General features: G+C 45.2%; 1 protein-coding gene across 3 annotated transcripts in view; it reads right to left on the reverse strand.

Moving 5' to 3' along the window:
* sbk1 (SH3 domain binding kinase 1) overlaps positions 1-22,939 on the reverse strand; it is a 60,266-nt gene that overhangs the window by 15,696 nt on the left and 21,631 nt on the right. Inside the window, exon 1 of one of the 3 annotated variants that reach the window (XM_031892462.1) lies at positions 12,546-14,063. The exons of 1 other annotated variant lie outside the window; for it this stretch is intronic. The gene's annotated coding sequence lies outside the window, so the exon portion shown is untranslated. 3 annotated transcript variants of the gene reach the window in all.

The following is a 22,939-nucleotide window of genomic DNA, read 5'->3' on the forward strand; positions in this document are numbered from 1 at the left end:
CTAACAGTGGGGAAGGGAGGCAGAAAATAGCACTTAAACTGTGATACATCCCTGTGGAAGTAGCAGTCAGAGTGCAAATAGCCATGGATACATAGAAGCACATCCCTGAAGGAGTCGCTGGCAGAGGGCAGAGTAGCCCCCGGTTCACAAAAAGCAAGTGGCATCCCTGTGGTGCCAGGGAGGAGAGCCTTGAGGAAGAACTAGGGGTAGGCTGAAGAGGCACCTACTTAGGGTGCAATGATGGGAGGCACAAAGCAGGTACCTACTCTGCCTACCCCTACTCTGTGCTCTCTTGCCCCCCACGGCCACTTGACATGACGCCATTGCACATGTTCGTAGGGTGGAGGTGGCGGGCCAGGTTGCCTAGGGCACCCAGTCGGCCAGACCAAAAGATACTTGTGCCCAATGCAAGAATCTCCTGTACCCCTGTCACATGTCCACCGGCTGCTCACAGGCCACAAACATCTCCCCTTGTGCTCTCAACCCAGAACCCCACACACGTCCCCCCAGTCCTTTCCTTCACCCCCTGTTTGCTTAACTGCTCCCACTCTGCCTGTCAGGGACTAGCAAGCTTAGATAGGCAGTGCAGTCAATTGTTTATTTAGAATTATTGCCCCCTAGGCAGCTGTCTCTCCTACCCACCCCTGACAGAGGGGCTAAAGTGTACCAGCGCAGTTACCCCTAGCAACCAGCAGATCCCACGCCTGTCCTAAAAACTGCACACCTCTCTGCACATGTAACAGCGGAACGTACACAAGGTTCCTCCGCAGAAGCAGAATAGCACAGTGTTCCAACACAAAAGGGATATTTTGCGTTCCGCTGCTTGGGGTGCAATAGCGCAGTCTCTGTTCTACATCCAACTGTTATAAAGCAAAATGAATGCAACACAACATTCAGAATTTAGGATATAAAAAGCTAATAACAGCACAGATACATGGCAAAAATATATTAATAGTTCCAGGGGAATGTTCTAGCTGAATGTATGGAAAAAATATGGGGGGGGGGGGGGAAGATTGGTAGCAAATCCTGACATATAAAGAATGTGTGTCATGCTTTCTCCTTTGGAAGTCCTTAAATGGAAATTCCTTCCCGATTTATAATTAGGTTTTATTTTCCCCTTAGGCCTTAAACGCTACTGAACCTTAATTATAACAGCAGGTAGAATAGAAAAAAAGAAAGAACTAAAAGGCAGCAGTATAACTAGAAGTTACTGGCCCCACAGCAAAACCATTTTAGGGCCCTCTTAACTTTGGGAATAGGATATTATTCCTACACACATACTGAATCTGAACATTAGACAGGGCCCACTGGGCCCCTATACCTTCTGCGTGTCCTTCAGGGTGCCCTCAGGGTCTGCTTCGTCTATAGAGACACCCTTCATTCTGTGGCTATGGCACGCTGCATCATTCTGGCTGTTTAGAGGTCATAGTAGTTGCAGTTCTGGGATAGGCACAGGGTCGGGCAACCCCCACACCCTGTCAGGGGCCTCTGACCCCCACTCACCCAATGCCAGCCATTTCTCCTACACATGCTTACTTTAGACCAGCAGTTCTCAACCTGTGGGTCGGGACCCCTTTGGGGGTCGAACGACCCTTTCACAGGGGTCACCCAAGACCATTGGAAAACACAAATTTCCGATGGTCTTAGGAATAATTTTATGGTTGGGGGTCACCACAACATGAGGAACTGTATTAAAGGGTTGAGAACCACTGCTTTAGACCCATGAGGGGCCAGGGACCACAAAGTTTTTCCCAGTGTCCCACTGGCCCAGTCCAACCCTGAGTAAGCAACAAAGCACTCAGAATTGATTCCCATTTATTTGCCTGTGGTCTAAATACAAGTCACTCAGAATTGCTAATTACATGGTTCCTATTGGCTTAGCCTCTAGTGCACCTGCAAGTCCAGGTGACTGCCAATGGAATGAATGGGGAGTGATTCAAGCAGTGATATACCCGCCCAAGGAGCAAAATGGCTGTAATCTCCATGCATCTGTGTGAGAAATAGAATATAATGATAATAAAAAGGCTACATCTGGGACAGGGCAGCCCCAGCAAGGAAGGGGCAAAAGTGTTATCAAGGGCAGTAAGAATGGGGACATGAGCAGCACCACAGAAGGGTGAGAAGGGTGATACAGAGAGTTATATCCATAATTCAATAAAACTGAGAAATGACTTGGCATATGGGCTGACACACTTGTAGGGACAAGCAAGAAGGAGTGATGTTTTGGGAAGTAGTTCAGTGAAACCTTCCAGAAACCTCATTTAAACCAAAGTCAACAGGCAGAGTACATGGGACATGTTCCAGTTTGGGTGGTCACTTCTATTGAGAGTACTATCAGTTTACTGGTTTCAGGTCCCTATCTTCTGAGATTAGTCTTGTGTGGTCAAGCCACCTCTTATGGGAGTCCTTTTGTTGTCTTTTGACAACTTGAATGTGGCTCACTGGTAAAAAGGTTTGGGGACCCCGGCTCTAGGTGTATTGACACCTGCTTCCCGTGCCAGCGTCAGTAGCCTGCTTACTGGTGACAGTACTAAATAGTGGCCTTGTCAGCCTATGCAAGGTGGGTATAATGCTCACGTTTTGTTCTGCATCAACCTTAAACCTTAAGGCTGGGAGAGATAGGGGAAGAATGACTATATGACTATTTTCTCTCTTACAAAATCCTGGAAGCCCAACTTGAAGGTCAATTACAATGAGATTTGGGGCAGAATGCTCAGTTTCACATTTTTTTTGTGTTTCTGGTGTTGTCTACATATGACTGGAACCTTGGTTTGAGCTAATGGAAGCACTGGCCAAATACTTAGTCAAACCCTTGGTGCATGTCCTGGAGAATTCTGGAGCCAACAATGGTGCAATCGGGTTGCTGTTTTTTTTGTACATAATAGCAGTTCAATTACAATGAACCTTCTTATAAATGCCACACTCTCTATGCAAACTAATTTGGCCTACTGTCCAAGCATGGGGTCTGTCTCATGTGACCCTCCTTTTATTTGGAAACACAGACAAAAAGTAAGCTTTGTATTGTGCAAAATTCACTGCAAATTGTCCCCAGCAAGGCCACCACAAACTATAGTTTTATGGTAATATCACAGTTTATGAGTCAGTTTCAGACTCAAAATACCCTAAGTATGACTAAACATGGAGGCTGTAATGACTTGCTGTATCATGTTCTCAGACTGGAATGACAAATACTATATGAAGACACCCCTTCTAATGATTGAAATTGTCTATTTTAGAGATCCCCAACCTTTTTCACTTGCAAGCCACACTCAGATGTAAGAAGTGCCGGTGAGCCATGAAAAAAAGTTCTTTGCAGATAGCAAATAAGGACTGTGATTGGCGATTTGGTCGCCCAGTGTGGACTGCTTAGAGTAAAACCGTGTCTCTGTGCTTCCAAAACCTGCCTCCAAGCCAGAAATGTAATACTGGGCACCAATGTAAGGCCACTGGGAGCAACATGAAAGAGGTTGGGGAGCAACAAGTTGCTCACTAGCCGCTGGTTGGGGATTACTGGTCTATTTAGGCCACAGACATAAATGCTGGTACAGGTTCCACTACATCATACATTGATGTTTCTGATAATCCCATGGTTCTTACTTTGGGACCACAGTTTGGGGACACAGTTAGGGAAAGATCCTTTCCTGTTTCAGTTGGATAATAACCCTATGCAAAAAGTTCTATACAGAATTGAACTACAGAGATGGAAGTGGAGCTTGACTGGCCCTGATCGCAACCCAACTGAGGACCTGTAGGGTGAACTGGAATGCCAATGTGATCCAGGCCTGAACATCAGCGCTCAACCCAATGCTCTAGTGACTGAATCCTACCAATAATGTTTCATCATCTAGTGAAAAGCATTCCCAGAAGATGAGATGTTGATATAGCAGCAAATAAGGGACCATCTTCATATTAATCCCCTTGGATAGGGAATGAGATGTTGGACAGCCAGGTGTCCATGTATTTGTGACCATATAGTGTATCAGTTTAAAAACAAAAGTTGATATTTACATCAGTACTACAGATGGAGCGCACTTTGTTATAACATTAAAAAATAGAATGTACCATGGCACAGTATTCATTTCAATAGAATTAGTGATCCGTTGGGACATGGTGAGCCTCGTTCCTAGATAGCATTGGCTCCATTTGCACTTTGAAAAGAACCGTAGAGCGGAAAGCAAGCAGAAACTAAATACTCCCGAGTCTGGGCATGCCCAGTACAGTTGCCCATTGTGTGCCTAGTGCTGGGCGAGGGGCTTGGCAGCAGCTGGTGAGCCTTGGGTAGGGACCTCTGACATTCTGTCAGTAACACCTGCTTCAAACAGAAAGCAATACTCAATCTCTCTTTGATGATCCGTCTCATATACAGTGATAAATGATTTATTACTTCGGATCCCTTTGCTCACCACTCCCCTACGCCTCCATGTTTGCTTCCAGAACACCGCTTGCCTCTAATGTTGTTTTTTTTTCTTTAAGCTATTATAAGCACCCCCCAAATAAAAGGCAGCGTTATTTTAAGTTAATAAGCCTTGCGTGGGGTTTGGTAATGCTTTTGCTTTGAAGGTTAGGTTTTAATCAGCCTTCGGGAACCCAGCGCTCTGTGTGAGTCATTGTTGGAAGTTTAGTGAAACTGTAGGACTTAACATGAGTAACTGAGACCCAAACTCCATAATACAAAGGCTCATGACTATTAGACTTACAGCGCTCAATAAAGATCAGCTAATGAGCAGCCTCACAGCTTCTACCTTTGCAGCACTGAGATGGGCCTGTCCTCTGGGACTGCAGCCTAATATTTTGGGTTGAAGCAAGTGGCCAGGAACCAAGAGTTTACTTGTTTAACTGACCCAACATACACCATCTGACACGTCCTGCCCAGGTCCAGACTAGGGTTTAGTTTACTGGCCAGTGTTGGGAGAGGGGTGGTGGTGACATTATGGAGCAGGGAGTAGGAGTTCTGGGGGAGGGGAGTGGGCATGTTTGGGGCAGGGGAAAGGCACATTGGGTCTGTGGGGAAGGTACTGAACATAAAGAACAGGTCTTGGAGTGCTTAAAAGTACGTGCTGGAGGAGGGAGAAACTTAGGAAATGGAGGAATTACAATTGTATTGCCGATAAATGTGTAATTCCAACTCTGGCCCTAGCAGGTGATTTACTGGCCGGGTGGCAACTTTAGACTCCAGACTGGGATTCATAAGAGCCCAGACATTTTAAGTATACAGAGGCCCAAACCAAGCCCGGCCTGGCAATTTGTGGATTCTGGAAAATGCCAAAGGGGCCTGTGAGGTGCTCAGAGGGGCTGCAGTAAGATGCCATTGACCAGTGTTCCCCAACCAGTGGCTCGGGGCCAACATGTTGCTCCCCAACCCCTTGGATGTTGCTCTTCCCAAGCTAGGCTGTGGGTATATGTGTATCAGTACTATGCTGTTTAGTAGCCATGCTGCTGATAGACTCGGGTTTAAGGGTCAGAAAGTACTGTTAGTAGTCATTAGTAGTCATTATCGCTGTGTCAGTAGGTTTTAGTGCACACACAGCACTGTTACAAGCAGGACTTGCACCCAGGGCACAGACACAGGCCATTGTCTATATAAATGGACAGACAGAGGGCGGTATGCTGCATGCACGCAATACAGAGCCAGATGCGCAGCAGTGACACAATGCAACATTTGCATGCACGGCACAGATAAACAAACTTGTCTGCACACACAGTACTGATGCAATCTAAGCAATACCAACGTGCACAGCATAAATACTTGCAATGTCCGAGGAAACATCACATATACAGAAAGGATTGCTACTGTTAATATGTGCATGCAGAATATGCAGGCACCCAAGCAGCAACCCTCGCGCAGGCAGTGTTATTGGTGCAGGAAATGCACATACAGGGACATATTTATCAATGGTACGATTTTACTCCCAAAGAGCTTTGTCACCCATGTGGGATAGAGAGCGATAAATGGGTTACAGTGAAACCTGCAGGTTGGGTGGTGGGTCAAACTTTAAGCAGGGGCTCTCCCTTTTGGTCATGTAATAGTGCTGCCCCCCTACCCTATGGTGGCTGATCCCACCTATATTGAAGTCATCAAAGGGGAGATGGGTCCTGTTTAAGTCATAAAGTGGAATTGGACTTTGGACTGGGCTAAGAGCAGGTTGGGGGTTAGGATAAAGTCTGGGGTGGGGTATGAGATCTCAGGGCTTGGATAGGTGAAGATCCATGGGCGGGGTGGTGCCATCAGGGACAGGGCGATGATGTGACAATCTGCGATTGGCTGATTGCTGCAACACTAACTTCAAGCCCTACTGAAAACCAGCTGTCCGGGTGAAAACCAGAGAGGTGGAAACCCTAGGTTTGGGCTGAAAGGTTATTGACCCGTTCCTTACTAATGTGGGACACCAGAGGAATGCCTTTACAGCCATGAATACAGTTGAAGGCATTTATAAAAGGTGTCAACCCTACGAGTTCTTTTCCTCATTGGGCCACTGAGCGGAAGTCAGTAATTGGGTATGTGGGGGAAGTGATGCAACACGCCAAATGATGTCACTAATGTTAACTGAACACGTGCAGCTCACGGCTGGGGGAATTTAAATTGCATCAGGAACAGGACACTCCTAATATCTTTGGGAGGTTTGACACCTCTGCATTATATGAAGGTGTAAGGCACTGTTATTGATAAATAAAATAATTATAAACCCCAATAAACATTTTCTGGAATTATGCCCCTTGCCCCTCCACTTTCTGAAATGGATTGTTACTTATTATAGGGCCCAACTGGAAAGACATTTTGCACTTTGCGCCATGCCTTCCTGCATTTGGCAGCTCTGTATTCTACTCTATCCACCAGCGTGAGGTTTTATATTTATATATATATATACTGTATATGCACAGTATTCCCATCATCTGCAAACAACATATGTAAGAACGTTATCAATACAGGAGATGCTATATGTGCACACACCATAGATACCATATATACACAGGCTATGCATGTCAATACAATATAAAGATTGTCTGTATACAACATAGATATACAGGGCATGAATACACAGCACAAATACAGTAAGTGCCTGCACACAAAGCACATATGCAGACAATCTCTAAGCATGTAGCACAGATGGTAGGAGCTGTCTATTACTATAAGCCAAGATAAGTACAGGACAATACGTAAGAACATACAGTAAGACTGCAGTCTATGCATACACGGCACACACACAGGGTAATATTCTGTATGCATGCCAGTCACATACATTAGTAGGAAGGCCTTTGCCAATAAATACAGAGCAATTTTCTATGCACAGAGCATATGTAAGCATTAGTATATTGTATGTACATATACACACACTGTTAAACAGTTAAAAAATCCAGATTTGGATCATTATCACCCTAATGAATTTGTCATTTCTGCACACATCAGTGATAAATAGCAGTATAACCTACTGCATGCACATCCCTGGTCTTATACAGTAGGTGCACTTGTGTCTCCTAAAAGGTTCAGTTGTCTATTGTTGTATGTTGTATGAATATCATACTGAGAATTACAATGACATATTTTTCTTATAGATGGACATGTAAATAGAATATATTCCTATATAGAATAATGTAATGTATACTTACACAATAGGATCTAATTACAGTTATGCCTGGTCAGTGGCACAGCCTGCAGTCAAGCAGCCCTCCTATCTCTCCCATTCACCTATAGCCACACCTCAATGAACACCTAGCAACAGAGAGGGCCCCACACCTGCACAGATGGGGCGCAGAATACATGCCTCTCCCGTGGGCAGTTCTGCAGTGACAGCTGGAGAAACCTCCACGGACTCAGGTTACACCTGAACAACAGGCTGAAAGGAGATCACTGGGACTTTATTATTAAAGAACCCTCCCGTGTGTATGTAGAACACATACCGGATTAGCTATGGATTCAGATATGCTTTTCTTTGTCTATAATCAAGATTATAGCTGCATGGCTACAAATGTTATTTCTTTGCATAAGCAGGTAAAGGGACACACCATATAGGCTAGTGCATGGGAGAGCAAATAGAGCAGGGTATGTCCAAACTTAGTGAACTACAGCTCCCAGCATGCCTCAAGAGATTGTGGTTGAGAAGATATATTGGGAGATGTAGTTTATTAACACTGTAGTATCCTTGGTTGGACAACTCTGAGCTAAATTCTAAAGTATAGCTGGCCAAACACAAAATAAGTATGACTGGGTGACCAATAGTATAGACCTTTGGCTTACTTAGAAACGAAATTGGTGGTCAAATGGACCAGAAGTTCAACTCTGGCCAGCAGGGTAGTCCTAGTGGGTTGAGGGTCCCAGGGCAGGCTATCCAATGCAGGGCCCGAATATGGATGGAGGAGTCAATAAGCCAGCAATTCTGTAATCGGCACAGGATCCCTGACTGTTCTCAAGTGAAGGGCTAAGGGTAGCACCAACTTGCCAACTGCTAAGGATGGCTCTGCCCAGGGGTCAACAACTGCCCAACATGCAATGCCCACACCAATAAGTCATGGACTAATGTAGCCCCAGGCTGATGGGATTTCCACTTCATTTCCAGTTCCAGTTGAGCCCTTATCAGAGAGGCAAATCTGTAAAGACTGGTGTATTGCATGGGGGGCACCTTCAGTTCTCACTCACAGAATATTCCCAATACATTTCACTGCCCAGTGGACCACCTTACATAGCCACATAGTCACCTTACATAGTCACATAGTCACCTTACATAGTCACATAGTCACCTTACATAGTCACATAGTCACCTTACATAGCCACATAGTCACCTTACATAGCCACATAGTCACCTTACATAGTCACATAGTCACCTTACATAGTCACATAGTCACCTTACATAGTCACATAGTCACCTTACATAGTCACATAGTCACCTTACATAGCCACATAGTCACCTTACATAGCCACATAGTCACCTTACATAGCCACATCCTTGGTGCTTTATATACAACAGTGAAGAGCCAGCCTGTGACTCCCCAGCAACTTCACAACTGTAACTCCCCGCATCCTTCTTCCCATAGTAGGGACTGTGTAGCATTACAAGGAGGGCCATACATTTGCTGTTTCTGTTGCACAATATCCAAGCTATAGTTACCAAGGGTGGTTCATCTGCTTAGATACAAATACCTACTGTGAGACACAGATAAGGGCTAATAACATGTGCAGAGCATTGACTGCTGTGATCCTCAGAAAAAAAGCCCTCAAGTGTTGGCAACCTCTTCCCATTTCTATTAATAGGAAATGTTCTGCCTATAGCAGACGTTAGGCTATCTCTGCCTAACTTGGCCTCTGTCACTTTCTCTTCTCTGGTTCTGGCTTTTAAAAAAGAGTAGCCCTAGGGCCAACGATCGAAAAAAACGGCCATTGGTTCCCCAATCCAACAGAAAAATTAAACCTGGCCGATCGAGATCTGGGCAATTTCAGGGCAGATGTTAGTCGGATAGGCCTGTCGGGGTGCCCATACACGGGCAGATAAGCTGCTAAATCAGTCTAAAGGAACCGTGTATGGCCACCTTTACTGTATGCAACCAACCCATCCATCTTACGTCCCAGCCAGCAAAGGTGGCAACCCCAAGTGCAGAGAACATACCCAGACAGATAGATAAAATGTAAAGCCACTGAAAAATGTTCATTCATTTTGTATACTAGAAATATGCTAAAACACAGTTCCATTTGCAAAATACAGTTTTTAGGCTATGATCCCCTTCTGGCCACTGATTTTCTCATTGACAAGACTGCAGAATTCAAAATACTTTGTAAATGTGCTCCCCATCTGTGGGGCCCCCCATTAGCGCTCAAGACAGCTTAAGGCAGAGATTTTCGGCCTTACTGGGTACAAGTTCTCCTTGGCAGTTTAGGCCCCACTAAACTCAACAAGGTTACAGAGACCTACAAATATTACTATACACTTACACTAATAGTAGCATTCACTCCAAACCTCACTCTGCTTTGCCCCTATTCTCTGCTAGGGCTGAGCGCCTCTGGCCTAAGGGCACATACACAGATTTGTATCCCGGGTTGAATACCCAGCATGCCCAGGGGGCATATTATAATAACAACCAGATGGTGCAGCTTGTGCAAATGCAGGTCAGTACAGGTATGTAGCTCTGTGTTTCCGATCCAGGTAATGGAGGTGACGCTACGTAGTACTGAATATACTGCTTGTGTTTACCCCATGTTAACTGCACAAAGCTTAGATGTCTGCATATCCATATCCAGGCCCGGACTGGCAATCTGTGGGTTCTGGCAAATGCCAGAGGGGCTGCTGTAAGGTGCCATAGACAGTCACTATTTATTGGGCTGGTGGGGGGCTGTTTGGGCCTCTGTGCTTTGAAATGCCAGGGCCTATTTTGTATCTGAGCCCAGGCCTGCTCCATATATATTAGATAGGTAACATTGATTCCCATTGTATCTTTCGTAGCTGCCATTACTTCTATTGCAACTCTCTCCTGTTCCAGCTCTTCTTTTCCAACTAGGGATGCATTTAGTGTTTGTCTTTATCCAAGGCCTTTGGTCTTAGACCAAATGCAAAAATTTTCATCATGAAATCTGAGCAAAACCCCCAAATATTTGCCTAATCTGGAAAAATTGTTACATCCGTAGGGTTTAGATTCAGTTGAGCATTAAAGATTCAGCCAGAGCCTGGGATTTGGCAGCATCCCTAAGCAAACCCTAAATTCAGCTTATCCCTAGTTACAAGTTGAGTTTGTGCTGATGGAACAGGGAAGGGGCTGCTTAATACTCAGCACGTAGCAACCGTCAGACGCATTTTAAGCTGTGGCTCCAGCCGCTGTCAATGCTCTCCCAGCTCCCCGCAGCGGATTTGGGCTGCAACTGGCACCGGCAATTGAAAAAGAGACATAAATCTATCACGTTTAGTCTATTATGAGCCCATCTGCCTGTTGTGGGAGCCCAAAGGCACCAGGTGTATTCTCACACAGATGCGCCTCTCAGGGCGCCGGCATAAAACCCTGTTCTATTGTCACCAGAGCTGGTGTAAAATATCAACCTTGAGGAGTCAGACTGATTGTGTAGAGCGATCCCTGCAATGCTTCTATTGTACACACACTGACGGCATGTTATATGAGCTAGCCAGTACCCACAGGGCATCGGCCCTGGTTTTGCTTATATGGGAATATATAGAATATATTCCCTTACAGAGTATTTTCAAAATGCTTCCTCCTGTATTTGTCTAGAAATATATACAGCAGTGCTGTCCAGTCAAGCCTATGGAGTCTATGAGTCTATGAGGGGGGCCATAAAAATCCTTTGTAGGACCACATCCGGCCCGCGGGCCTCCACTTGGACAGCCCTGATATACAATATATATGAACATATACAGTAACTGGGGCTCCATTTCTCTCACTCTGGCCTATACACAACTGAAGTTGGAGGTGGCAGGGTAACAAGGGTTAAAAAATAGAGGGGAGCATTCTGAAAGTTACAATTGCATGGATTTATGTAATTAAAACATAACAATTGTCAAGCAACATATGTCCTTTGTACTTTTATTTACATTCACCCTTTACATGCAGGGCAAATGCCCCTGTCCCTAAAGCAGCCCTGTGGGGTAGGATTCTGCGAAAATGAATTGTGAATAATTATAATAGGAAGATGTTGTTGTCCATCTCTTTATAGTCTGCTCTAATCCATTGTAGCCAAGTAAATAAAAAAATAATTGTATATATAATATATCTGATATATGTCAAAGTAATTAAGCAGACTGATTAGGCCCCGGGGTAGAGTCCCTCTCCCAGACACACACAAAGCTGCACAGTGCCGTCGGTGTGCGTCTAACCCCAACCATTCACAATGCCGCAGAGTAGCTCTATTCACACACACACACGGCCCAAGCTGTAGGTGCCATTCATAGCCCCGACAGTGCAGCCCTGTATGTATGTCAGACACACACAAAACCTGCCTTCAGGACACAGATACAAAGCAGTGTTATGTAGGGAGCGACGTGGCTGCTAGGCAGAGTCTGTGTGTACAGAACTGAAATGGTTAATTACACACAGGCACAAAAATCCATAGAATTTCCAGGATACCGTGCCGGAGTCTGGGTTGCTAGTGTGTGTGTCTCTATTCTAAGGGAAATGACTGAAGGGGTTAATGTGGTGTTGCTCAGCAAAGTCTTATTGAGTATCTAGGGGGGCTGCTGGCACTGAGCTGTAGCAACGCTCCCAAAGGGGGCAAATCCTGCAGGGCTCTGGCAAGGACAGAGTCCATATCCCAGAGTAAGCACATCCCTCTCATGGAGAGGTTAATGGAGTAATGACCTGCATTTCAGTGGCTGGGAAGATAGATGTTCTCCAGGTCACTGGCAGAAGGGGGGGTATAAATGGACATTCTGCATGTTTGGCCAAGTCAGGGTTAATGGTGAGACACACTGTGCGTCTGTCAAAGAACAGGTTAACAAAATGGGACCCTAGATCGCCAGTATTTCTTGCAGGGTCTGCGGGTGTTAGTATTGAAAGTATTAATGCCTCTGGTACAGAAAGTGCAAAGGGAGAGTCTGTAAGGTTCTGTTGTGCCTTACCTGGAATTGGTGGTGCTCAGATCCAGGGTAATAGAGTCCTCCTCACCCCTCCTCTCTCATCCCGTGTGTGCCAGTCCTGTAGGATTGCCAGTGCTTCAGCACATCAGATGCATGTCAGTGGTGCCCTCCTCTCCATAGGCTGGGCCTTCCCACCCTGTGCCCTAACCTGTCCTCCAGCAGCAGAAACAGCCCCTGGTCCTCCCTAGTAACAGCCAGCGGCTTTATTGTCCCCGGCAGGGAGGCCAGCCTCTAGCAGCCCCTGTGTGATTTACTGTGCCAGCCTCTCTCTTTTCTAAATGTCCTTTTGTCTCCTTGTTCTTGCACTTTATCTCTCCGTTCCTTTCCTCTCACTATCTGTCCTTCCCAGCTCTGCACCTTGCTGTTCCTCCTTTCTTTCTGCCTATAATCTCCCTCTGTACACTCTGCCTTTCTCTTCCAATCTGTTCTCTCTCCTGTGCAATCTCCCTCCCCTCCAGCTCTCCCCCTCTGCCTGTCCTCTTGTGCTTTCTCTATCTCTCCCTCCCCAAGCCTTTTCTCCTTCTAGCCTCTCTCATGCGTTCCCTCTGCCTGTCCTCTCCTGCCTTACCCTTATGTGTCTCTGTTTCTATTCTCTCTCCCCCTTTGTCTCTCTATTACTATGTGTGCCCGGCTTGGCTCTCTCTATTCCGTCTCCTCCTTATTCCCAGTCTCTGTGTTGCCTTAACTTCTTCCTGGGTGTCTCTGTTGCTAAGCCCTTTTATCACTCTGCTCCTTTAGCAATTTCTATTTTTTCTTTTTTAGATGATACCTGTTTTTCTATTATCTGTCCCCTCTCGTTTTATCTCAGTGTGTTGGGGTGCCCCCAATTGTCTTATCTCCCAGTGTCTCTGTGTCTCCCTTCTCTTGTGTGTCTGTCTGTACTCTCTTGCTGTCTGTCCCACTGTGATATCCCTGTGTATATCTGTCTGTCCGCTCCTGTGTTCTCCTGTGTGCCTCTGTATGTACCATGAGTGATATCTCTGTGTATCTTTGTCTGTCACTTCTTGAGCTATCCTCTGCCCCACTATCTGTTATCCCTGTACCTCATTGTCTCTTTCCCTGTGTTATCCCTGTACCTCACTGTCTCTCCCCCCAGTGTTATCCCTGCATGTAATTCTGTCCTCTCTTGCTTAGTTGCTGTGTGTCTGTCTTTTGGCTGATCTATGTCTCCCTCTGCCTGATTTGCCTTGTGTTGCCCTGACTCCGTTGTCTCTATCGTCCCTTATATTCCCCTGGGTGTCTCTCTGCCTCCATGTGTAAATGTGCCTTTCTCTGCCAATTTTCTTTATTTATTTCCCCTTCATTCCATCCCTCTTCCCTCCGTGTTCCTCTGGGACTCTCCTCCCAACATGTTTATCCTTTGCCTGTCCCTTTTTGCCTTCCCATATCCATTTCCCTTTCACTATCTCTCTGTCCCTGTCCTCTTATAACCCTGTCTATCTTCTGTCTTTCTCTATATCTGCTTTGATTTATCTTTTTCCCCTTTATTAGATCTTCCGCTCTCAGACCCTACACCAAGTCCAGCACTCTTCTCTCTATTAATATGAGCTCTCTAACTGATATTCCCACACCTCTGGTTTCATAGGAACAGCATTTGTTCCATTGCACGACTCAATAAATAATCTGATGTTGTAGAACTACAGCTCCCAATGACCCACCCATATGTGCTAGTTATGGGATTGTGCAACATGCAGTTCTGTAACAAAAAGCCTGCATATCATTGCTATGCCTTTTCTTTTACTATCATATTTTGTTCCCCCCTTCTCTGTACCAATTAATACAACTTATAGCCAAGTCAGATGTCCCCATATAGATTTACTCTATATTACATTATTATCCTTTCCAAATCAGCTTTACAGTCCCCCACCGCTTCCCCTTGTCATGTTCTGCTTGCAGTCATGTGCTCCACAACAGCTGGGTCCTAAAGGCCGCTCCTTGGTTTCTAGGTCAGCTGTGCTAGGGAGGAATTTGGGGAGAGCAGGTGCCCCGGTCTCATTTCAGTGCACTCAGCAACACCAGGGGTCTGCCCAGGACTGGTGCAGGGCGTGTGAATAGCACATTTTGGAACATATCCTAATGTATCATCTCTAGATGTAGATGTACCCATTAATGCCCAATTCTTATGAAATATGCATATTGCGGATTGACACCGGCTCCTATGCAGTCCTGCAGAATACTCCTTATATCCCACCTTCACTCACAGTCTGGCCAATAATCTTCCAATAAACTGCTCCTTGTATAGTGCAAATTGTACCTGCCTAACAGTCATAGCTCCAAATGGCTCATATCCTTAGATTGTAAGCTCTTGTGAGCAGGTCCTTTTGATCCCATTCTTATTCTGTAGCTCGTTTGTTAAACTATAAATAAGTGATGACAATGCTGATGATGGCCACAGACAAAGCCAAACAGTTTCCGGTACAAATAAGCAGCCTTGATAAATGTATAGTGTAAATAACACTAGAATATAGTACAATTGATTATAAATGGATTACAATATATAACACAAAGGGATGTGCAGTCCTTTATAGTATCAAAAACAGGCATTTGCCATGGCAGTATAAAGCTCTTAATATAGCAGTTACCCTTTGAACTGCCTTAATGAATATTTTCCCAAAAATCTCGCTAGCAGCGCCCAGTCACTTCCGCTGGCTGCCCTCCCGGGCTGTTAAGCAGAGCAGGTGGCATTGCAGGACGCCAGCCAATCCTATATTGTGGGTGGGCAGCCCAACTATGTTGTGCCTCAGCTGCCAGCAGCTCATTGGATTGAATAGAATTGCAGTATATCTTTTTCCTGTGTGAGGGCAAAGCTGCATACAGCTTAATAGGCACATTACCAAATGGCACCCAGGTCAGGTACAGTAAGTGTGTTCATGGCAACCAGAGCACCGCAGGTAGACCTGGGACTACAATAAGCTTATAGCACTTTAGGGTGCATTTTTTTTTCCCACAATGCACTGTTCCCTCTCTTGATGCAGTTGCACTGTGCCTACCCTAGCTGCATACAATTTGGCAAAATGGACACAACTAGGGTTGCCACCTGGCCGGTATTTTACCGTCCATTTTACATCATCATTCCACCCATTTTATATCATCGCCCCTTCCTTTTGTACCACCCGCCAGTAAGAGCTCTCTTAAAAAGTGGCAACCCTAGATGCAACTGTGTGTGCAATTCATGGCAAATCTGCAGCTGTTGCACTGAATAAGACTGCCTGGCATCATTTCCGCCATTCACTGGTGTCATCTATGGGGATTTGTGTGCAAACAGGGTCGGACTGGAGGGTGCAGGGCTCACCGTGGCTCCCACCCCAGGGGCCCTGCATGTGCCCCTGCTGACCGCGTCCCCTAACCCCTTGCAGGGTCCCACAGGGTCCCAGCCGGGGCCAACAGGGATTTTTACCAGTGTCCCAGCGGCCCAGTCCTGTGTGCAAATGACATCTGCGCCCAATTCTTTAGGCATCTGTTGACGTAGGGTGCCGAGGGAACCCTGGAGCTACTGCCTGGTCAGGAGGTGGATGCAGTTCCGGGGTTCCCCTGCCTCAGCAGCACCCGATTCAGAATAGAAGGCAAGAAGGACTGAGCGGTTTCAAGCAAACCACAAGCTGGTTGCTGCATTTTGGACATAAATAAGCCCTTTTGTGTCTATGTGGCTCTGTATGTGGATCTTTCTTGCAGGTCAGGGTCAAATGTTCCACACACATCCTGTTGTGCCACAAGCACAACAGGCTTGTGGGTTTGTGGCACAACAGGATGTGTGCAGAATATCTGCCCCCAACCTGCAAGAAACAGCAGACAGAGCCACAACACAAGTGCAGAGTATTTCATTTTTTGTATTTCAATTATTGTTACTATTATACAACTAAATATTGCACCACTTCTGCTTATGGGGAATGGTCTCTCCCAGTAGAGTTAAAGAGAGAACACACCAGTATTTTGAACCCCTGAAAATCCACACCTACCATGTACCATCACAACCCGCCACACAAGTAGCCACACTAACCAGTGGGACCAATAAAAGGGCAACCATATGGGGGTTTTAACCTCGAAAGCAAGAAAGTTGCAGGTAAAACTTAGTCCCTTTGCTAAATGTATATTGAAGCAGTAGAATTCTTAATGAATCAGTGTGGGACTGGCCAGAAGGGATGGCTTTGGCGCAGTTGGCCAGCTTGTATATACAGCAATGTATGGACAAACAATCCCTGTTTTGTTTAAAGGGAAGGGCATGTCTTAGTAGCTGAATGCACAGAATGGCTTAATGTCTTTTATATATTGATAATGGGGGTGTGCACAGGATCTCATGTTGTTGTTTATATGTATTTTGTGGTCACAGCCTCATTGCACCCCAGCCTAATGGTTTACAATTTAGTGGTTGAGCACAACTTTCCCTTTTTTTGCTATATTATACACTAACCAGTGCCACAGTAACTGCAGCCCATGAGGGAAGACAATCATTATATACAATCTATTCCAAAATGTGTCCTTTTATTATAGTTATTACTGATGCACGTTGAATCTCTCTCGATGCCGGAATGAAGCCCAAGCCTTGTGGAGTCCAAGTTGGCTGATGCGAGTGCTACTTTAATATGTAGGTAGGTGTTTGCCCAGGATTATGTGGCGATGGTGATACTGGATATTATAAGAACCCGATGGACATATTAGTACTATGCATTCTCTTTCACCACTTGGGTGGAAGGCTTCTTCCATAACACTTCATAGTGTGCACCATATCTTATATGACCTAAAGTCATGATAAACACAAATGCAGATGTGTTTTATAAAGAATTCTTTAAATTAGATGTCAAACCATCCTATAGGCAGAACATTTGTCACTGGCATCAAACAAAAACCCACGTAAATCGGCAGTAGGCACAATAGATACACAAAGTGTGGCACAGCCAGCGCCTCCCTAGCTAAACAACTTACAGTGGCTCCTCAGCGGTACGCAAACAAACTCCATAGCCCTAAACACACAGATCTATTTGCAGTTCACTGGGAAACGCTATATATAACATCGCTGAAGACCCAATGAATAACAGTCACCGCAAACACGCAGAGCAACCTTGACAAAATCACTGCAGACCAAAGGCCTTGCTAAACAAACCTATTAACCCTGCAGAAATTGGAAGCCTAATTAAGGAATGCTAAAGAATAAGGCACCAAGCCCAGGTGGCTGCACAGCTGTCACTCATACCAGCACTTACCCACCTGCTCACGGCTATTTTTACCAGCTTTATAGAAGCGTTTGACTCCCCCTAAGGAAATGCTTGGGTCAGTAGAGGCTCACCAAAGGCCATGAGAGCACCCAACCAACTGCATAAGCCAATGGCTAATATCAACCTTCAAATGCAACTTATAGTACATCCTACCTACATAGTACATCTACCCTTATCATCTCTAATCAGGTGGAGGTCACCTGATGTAGAAAAGTGCCTTATAAATGTCTGAAATATATATTTTTTACATATGGCTGAAATCTGACACTAAGGGGCACATTTACTAATCCACGAATCCGAATCACGAATGGGAAAAAAATCGTATTGGAAACGAAAATTTCGGAAGATTGCAAATATCACGAAAATGCTTACGAAAAAATCGTATTAGTCACGATAATAACGTATTGGCGATCCGAAAGTCACGAAATTTTCGTACCAAACAACCGTCCGAAAAAGTCGTGCGCCGTACGAAAAAGTCGTGCGGACGCCCGAAAAAATCGGCGAAAATACGCTCGAGCATTCGTGCTTTTGTAAATGTACCCCTAAAAGTGGCCCTATAAGAGCTGATAAAATATTTAGACAGACTGAGTCAACAGCTTATTGGCCTATGCATGGGGCCCTCCCATAATCGTTCCGATATCTTTGGACAGGTTTATTTTCCTGTCGGATCGAGGACTGGATCTGTTGATGGGGTCCTTTATCCAACAGCATGAACCAATAACACCTGCCTCAAGGTGGCCATATCAGGGAATGATCTGCTTGTTTGGAGTGGAAAGAGTGGATCTTTCAATGTATGGCCACCTTTAAGGCTTTTTTAGTATCTGTGCGCTCTAACAACAAACAGATAAAAACAATGGTATAGAGGTTGAGCGATTTGGAGCGATTTGGAGCGATAAGCCATTTGAAGTAGTATCGTCGGTTTAGGTACTGGCGATTTATATTCTTCTAGAGACAAAACGAGCAACTTGTTGCTGGAACCCGCTTTTAAAAAATCGCAGCATCTAAATCTCCCTGTGGGACATTAGCCTAAGGTGAGAGAATGCTGGCAAACAGAATATCTGGCAGCACTGGAAGATGTAGATCCCTTGCTCAGAATACCTACAAAATAATTGAATTTGGGGTCTCAGCCTTTGGAAATGCCTAGTTCTTTGTTTATAGGTGGTGCTAAAGTGACTACAGGATTTGCACTAGAGGTGGTGGCTGCAGATATAAGAACATATGGAGATACGGTATCTGCAGGACATAAAGGTGAGATTACTATAAAGGTGTGACCTTTATGTCCATCTCTGCCCCTGGATATATTCTTCAAAAATACAGGAACTGTAAGTACAATATCAGTGTGGGATCACTGTAAGATAAGCAAAAACGTTATTTCTTAGTTGCAGTGCTATTGCACATTGCCTCGATAAAACATTAATTCTGGTACGTTACACGGTGTTCCTCTTCGGTGACCCACTGGGTGGGGGGACACCGGGGAAAAGCTAATCAGGGTGAGCAAGTTCAGGTTAGCAATCAAGGATATCCCTCAGGATAATCAGCAAAGCAAGAACCCTCTCAGGGCTACATTGTTCGGGCAGTGGTGTCTGGTGATTTCATCATCCTGTGATTTGGTACTGAATTTGGAATGTGCCTGAAGAGATTCATGTCAGTTCATTTCTTGAAAGCAACCAAACACCTATTTTCTTTTGTTCTTGCTAACTCCAAAAAGGGCAGAAGAAAAAGGGACACACGTCCTAAGTGCCGGAGATTTTTAGTAGAAGGCTATTGGTGTTATTTACAACAGTCCCAAGCTGATAGTTGTGCCAAGTTTCTTTTTTTACTCTGACATTTCTGACCCCACTGAGAGCAAATCAATCAATTTAAACTATTTGGGCCCTGCACACTGACATTCAGTGGTGGCTTCCCTTTCCTCACTGCTTGTCACAGTCTTACAAGATGAGACAATGACATCCCCATGTTACTAGGTATCTATCTCTTATGCCTACCCCTAGTTGGGTTGGGGCCCTGGAAGGGAAAGATGGGGGCCTAACAGGCATACAGCAATAAAGGTGGCCATACACGTAGCAATTCCGATGTTTCGTTTCCACCCTCCACTGACGTTCAGGGCTGAACCATCAGATATGGAGGTAGAAACAATAGAAATTCTACCTCCAACTGGCAATTCAGTCCTGAACGTAGATTTAGCTTGAACGCCTTCAATGGCGCCTGATCAAAATCTTTTCATCTGGCCGATCGACAAGTTGACCGATATCCGCAGCCTTATGCAATATTGGTTGCTCTTTGAGCCGCCATACACACACCGAATATCATACGTACGTTTCATGCTTAAGAGAAGCAAGCACTTTCTCAGGTTTAGGTGCCAATTAAAGGCAGCTTGGGCTCCACTGCAACTTGTCCTGGCACTGCCCACAGCCCCCTGGAGAAGAGCAGAAAATTCTTGGGACCACAGAGTGGTAGCACTATGTTATGAAATGCATGAGGTTGATAGTGTGTTGCAAAATCCTTGGTGGCCTGACTGTACCATGAAATGTTGGGGGCCAATGGAACAAGGAAGAGGTGAACAGCCAGCTTTACAGCAGCAGTCAGCAAGAGAGAGGGAGAAGCAGGCTCCATATATACCCCCAACACTGGAGCCCCCCATGGCCCGTCAATAAGCAACCCAGTCTAAAACGCCCCACCAAAATGGTCCAAACTGGGCCCTGCAGTTTTTAAAGACAGGCCTTTCATCATAGTAATAATGTGGTGAGACATGTTCTGTGCATACGTACGTGGGCTTCTAATGTGTTGAGGGTCAAACATTTAAACACTATAACACATAATTAAGCAAATGCTGCTAATTACCCCTTGCAACTACCAACAGCCACAGTGCTGCTCTCTTCTTCGCCTCTAGGTCTGAGATGATGTATCGTGAGTTCCCCCAATAAGTGGGCAGTGGTCAAAGCAAAATGGGGAGATGCGGATATGTTCATTCTGTAGCACCCACACCTGACAACTGCTAATGTAAGTACCACTTATTACTACACAGACAGGAGCTGCAAAGGGTTCTTGGTTGTTGCAATGTAAGTGATAATTTCTCCTTGATGTGTTAAAGGCATTCGCACTTCTAAATATAATTCTTACTCTTTATAATCCATTACTAGCTCAGTATCCGGAGAATTAAAATTAGCAGTCAGGTAATCGAAAGGGTGATAATATTTACTGGAATGTATTTATTTTTGTTAGAATGTATACATTCAGAAAATATATGGTTTTCTAGGGTCTCCGTACAGTTAGGGGGTCTTATGGTACACTATATGCTTATATTGCAGCAGCCAGGGCGTCCGACGTGAAAATTCATATGCACCATTTTCATTTGGGTGCCTCTGTAGGTCACATAGATTAGTAAATCTATACATACTGGGCAAGTATAATAAATAACAAAATAGGAATGGCAATGGTGTGTGTGGGGGGATCATGTTGCACAGCAGCAGTTCCTTCATCATGCGATGTACGACATTCCCTTATAAACATTGCTGCAGGGCACTACATACTGGGAGAGCAGGACGTGTAGCTCCATAGCAGTATATAGGAGCTATTAGTAATGTACAGTATATGGTTTAAGGCACATACACTTACACTGATTTCCCTATTCCCTCTGATAAACGCTGACTGCATTGTTGGGTGATACATTAATGGGCGCTATAATGAAAAAGACCTTGAACGCACTGGTTTCAATTAGGTTTTAACAAGTACTGGATATGAATAACTTGTGTCAGTGCAATGAAATCATTTTACTCCTTGTTGGTGGTTGATATTGCCCATAGATATCTCTATACATGACACCTACAAGCCGTATGCTATTTGCTCACCAAACATTGACGTCTCAGGGCAGGGATATTATTAAGATGCAGTAGTCTATGTTCATATATATATATTCCTGAATGCAAATGTTTGCATGTGATGTAGGTCAGGAATCTACTGGGAGAAGCAGCAATAAAACAAGACAGTGGTGGGGTTGGGTGGGCAACAATGCCGTAATATTGTCCCAGCCCCCTTATTCTACATAAACACAAGTGCCTTGGTGTATCCCCCTCCTATCTATTCTTAAACTCCACCAGGCACAGACGGGATACTTGACAATAGAGCTGGGCGGTATGACCAAAAATTTATATCACGGTATTTTTCAAAATTATATCGGTGTCACGGTATTTGACGGTATTTTTTTTTTCCATGCATGATTAGGTGTTAACCCCATTTCCTAATAAATTAGAGAATAATTACTGCAGTATTGAAAATCGGAGTCAGGCAAGCGAAGGATCGGCAACAGAAAGTCGTAAGGTAAAGTTTAGGCTTAGTTTCCCAGGCAAGGCACAACATAGCATAGGAGGAGGCGTTTGATAGCTTTAAATACCCCCCACGCATGCGCAGAACCGGCCGTGCAGAACCGGACGTGCACGCTTTGACATGTACGTGCGCTTTGACACAAGGAGGCGCGTGAAACCGGGCCACATGGGTGAGTACCCTGACACCCCGGTATTGCGGTATCTGAAAAATGAATATAGTTTTTAAAAAAAACACCGGTATTCGGTATTAAACAGTATATCGCCCAGCCCTACTTGATAATAAGCCCAAATGGACTAAAAACCTCCTGTCTATGCCCCGTGTCTATCACTAGGGATTACTACTGGTGAGTGTGCCTGTGGGTGCTACCTATCTCAGCTACACACCCAGCACCCTGTGTCTATCACTAGGGATTACTACTGGTGAGTGTGCCTGTGGGTGCTACCTATCTCAGCTACACACCCAGCACCCTGTGTCTATCACTAGGGATTACTACTGGTGAGTGTGCCTGTGGGTGCTACCTATCTCAGCTACACACCCAGCACCCTGTGTCTATCACTAGGGATTACTACTGGTGAGTGTGCCTGTGGGTGCTACCTATCTCAGCTACACGCCCAGCACCCCGTGTCTATCACTAGGGATTACTACTGGTGAGTGTGCCTGTGGGTGCTACCTATCTCAGCTACAGGCCCAGCACCCTGTGTCTATCACTAGGGATTACTACTGGTGAATGTGCCTGTGGGTGCTACCTATCTCAGCTACAGGCCCAGCACCCCGTGTCTATCACTAGGGATTACTACTGGTGAATGTGCCTGTGGGTGCTACATATCTCAGCTACAGGCCCAG

Source organism: Xenopus tropicalis, chromosome 9, assembly GCF_000004195.4.
Source record: "Xenopus tropicalis strain Nigerian chromosome 9, UCB_Xtro_10.0, whole genome shotgun sequence".
Taxonomy (NCBI): Eukaryota; Metazoa; Chordata; class Amphibia; order Anura; family Pipidae; genus Xenopus; species Xenopus tropicalis.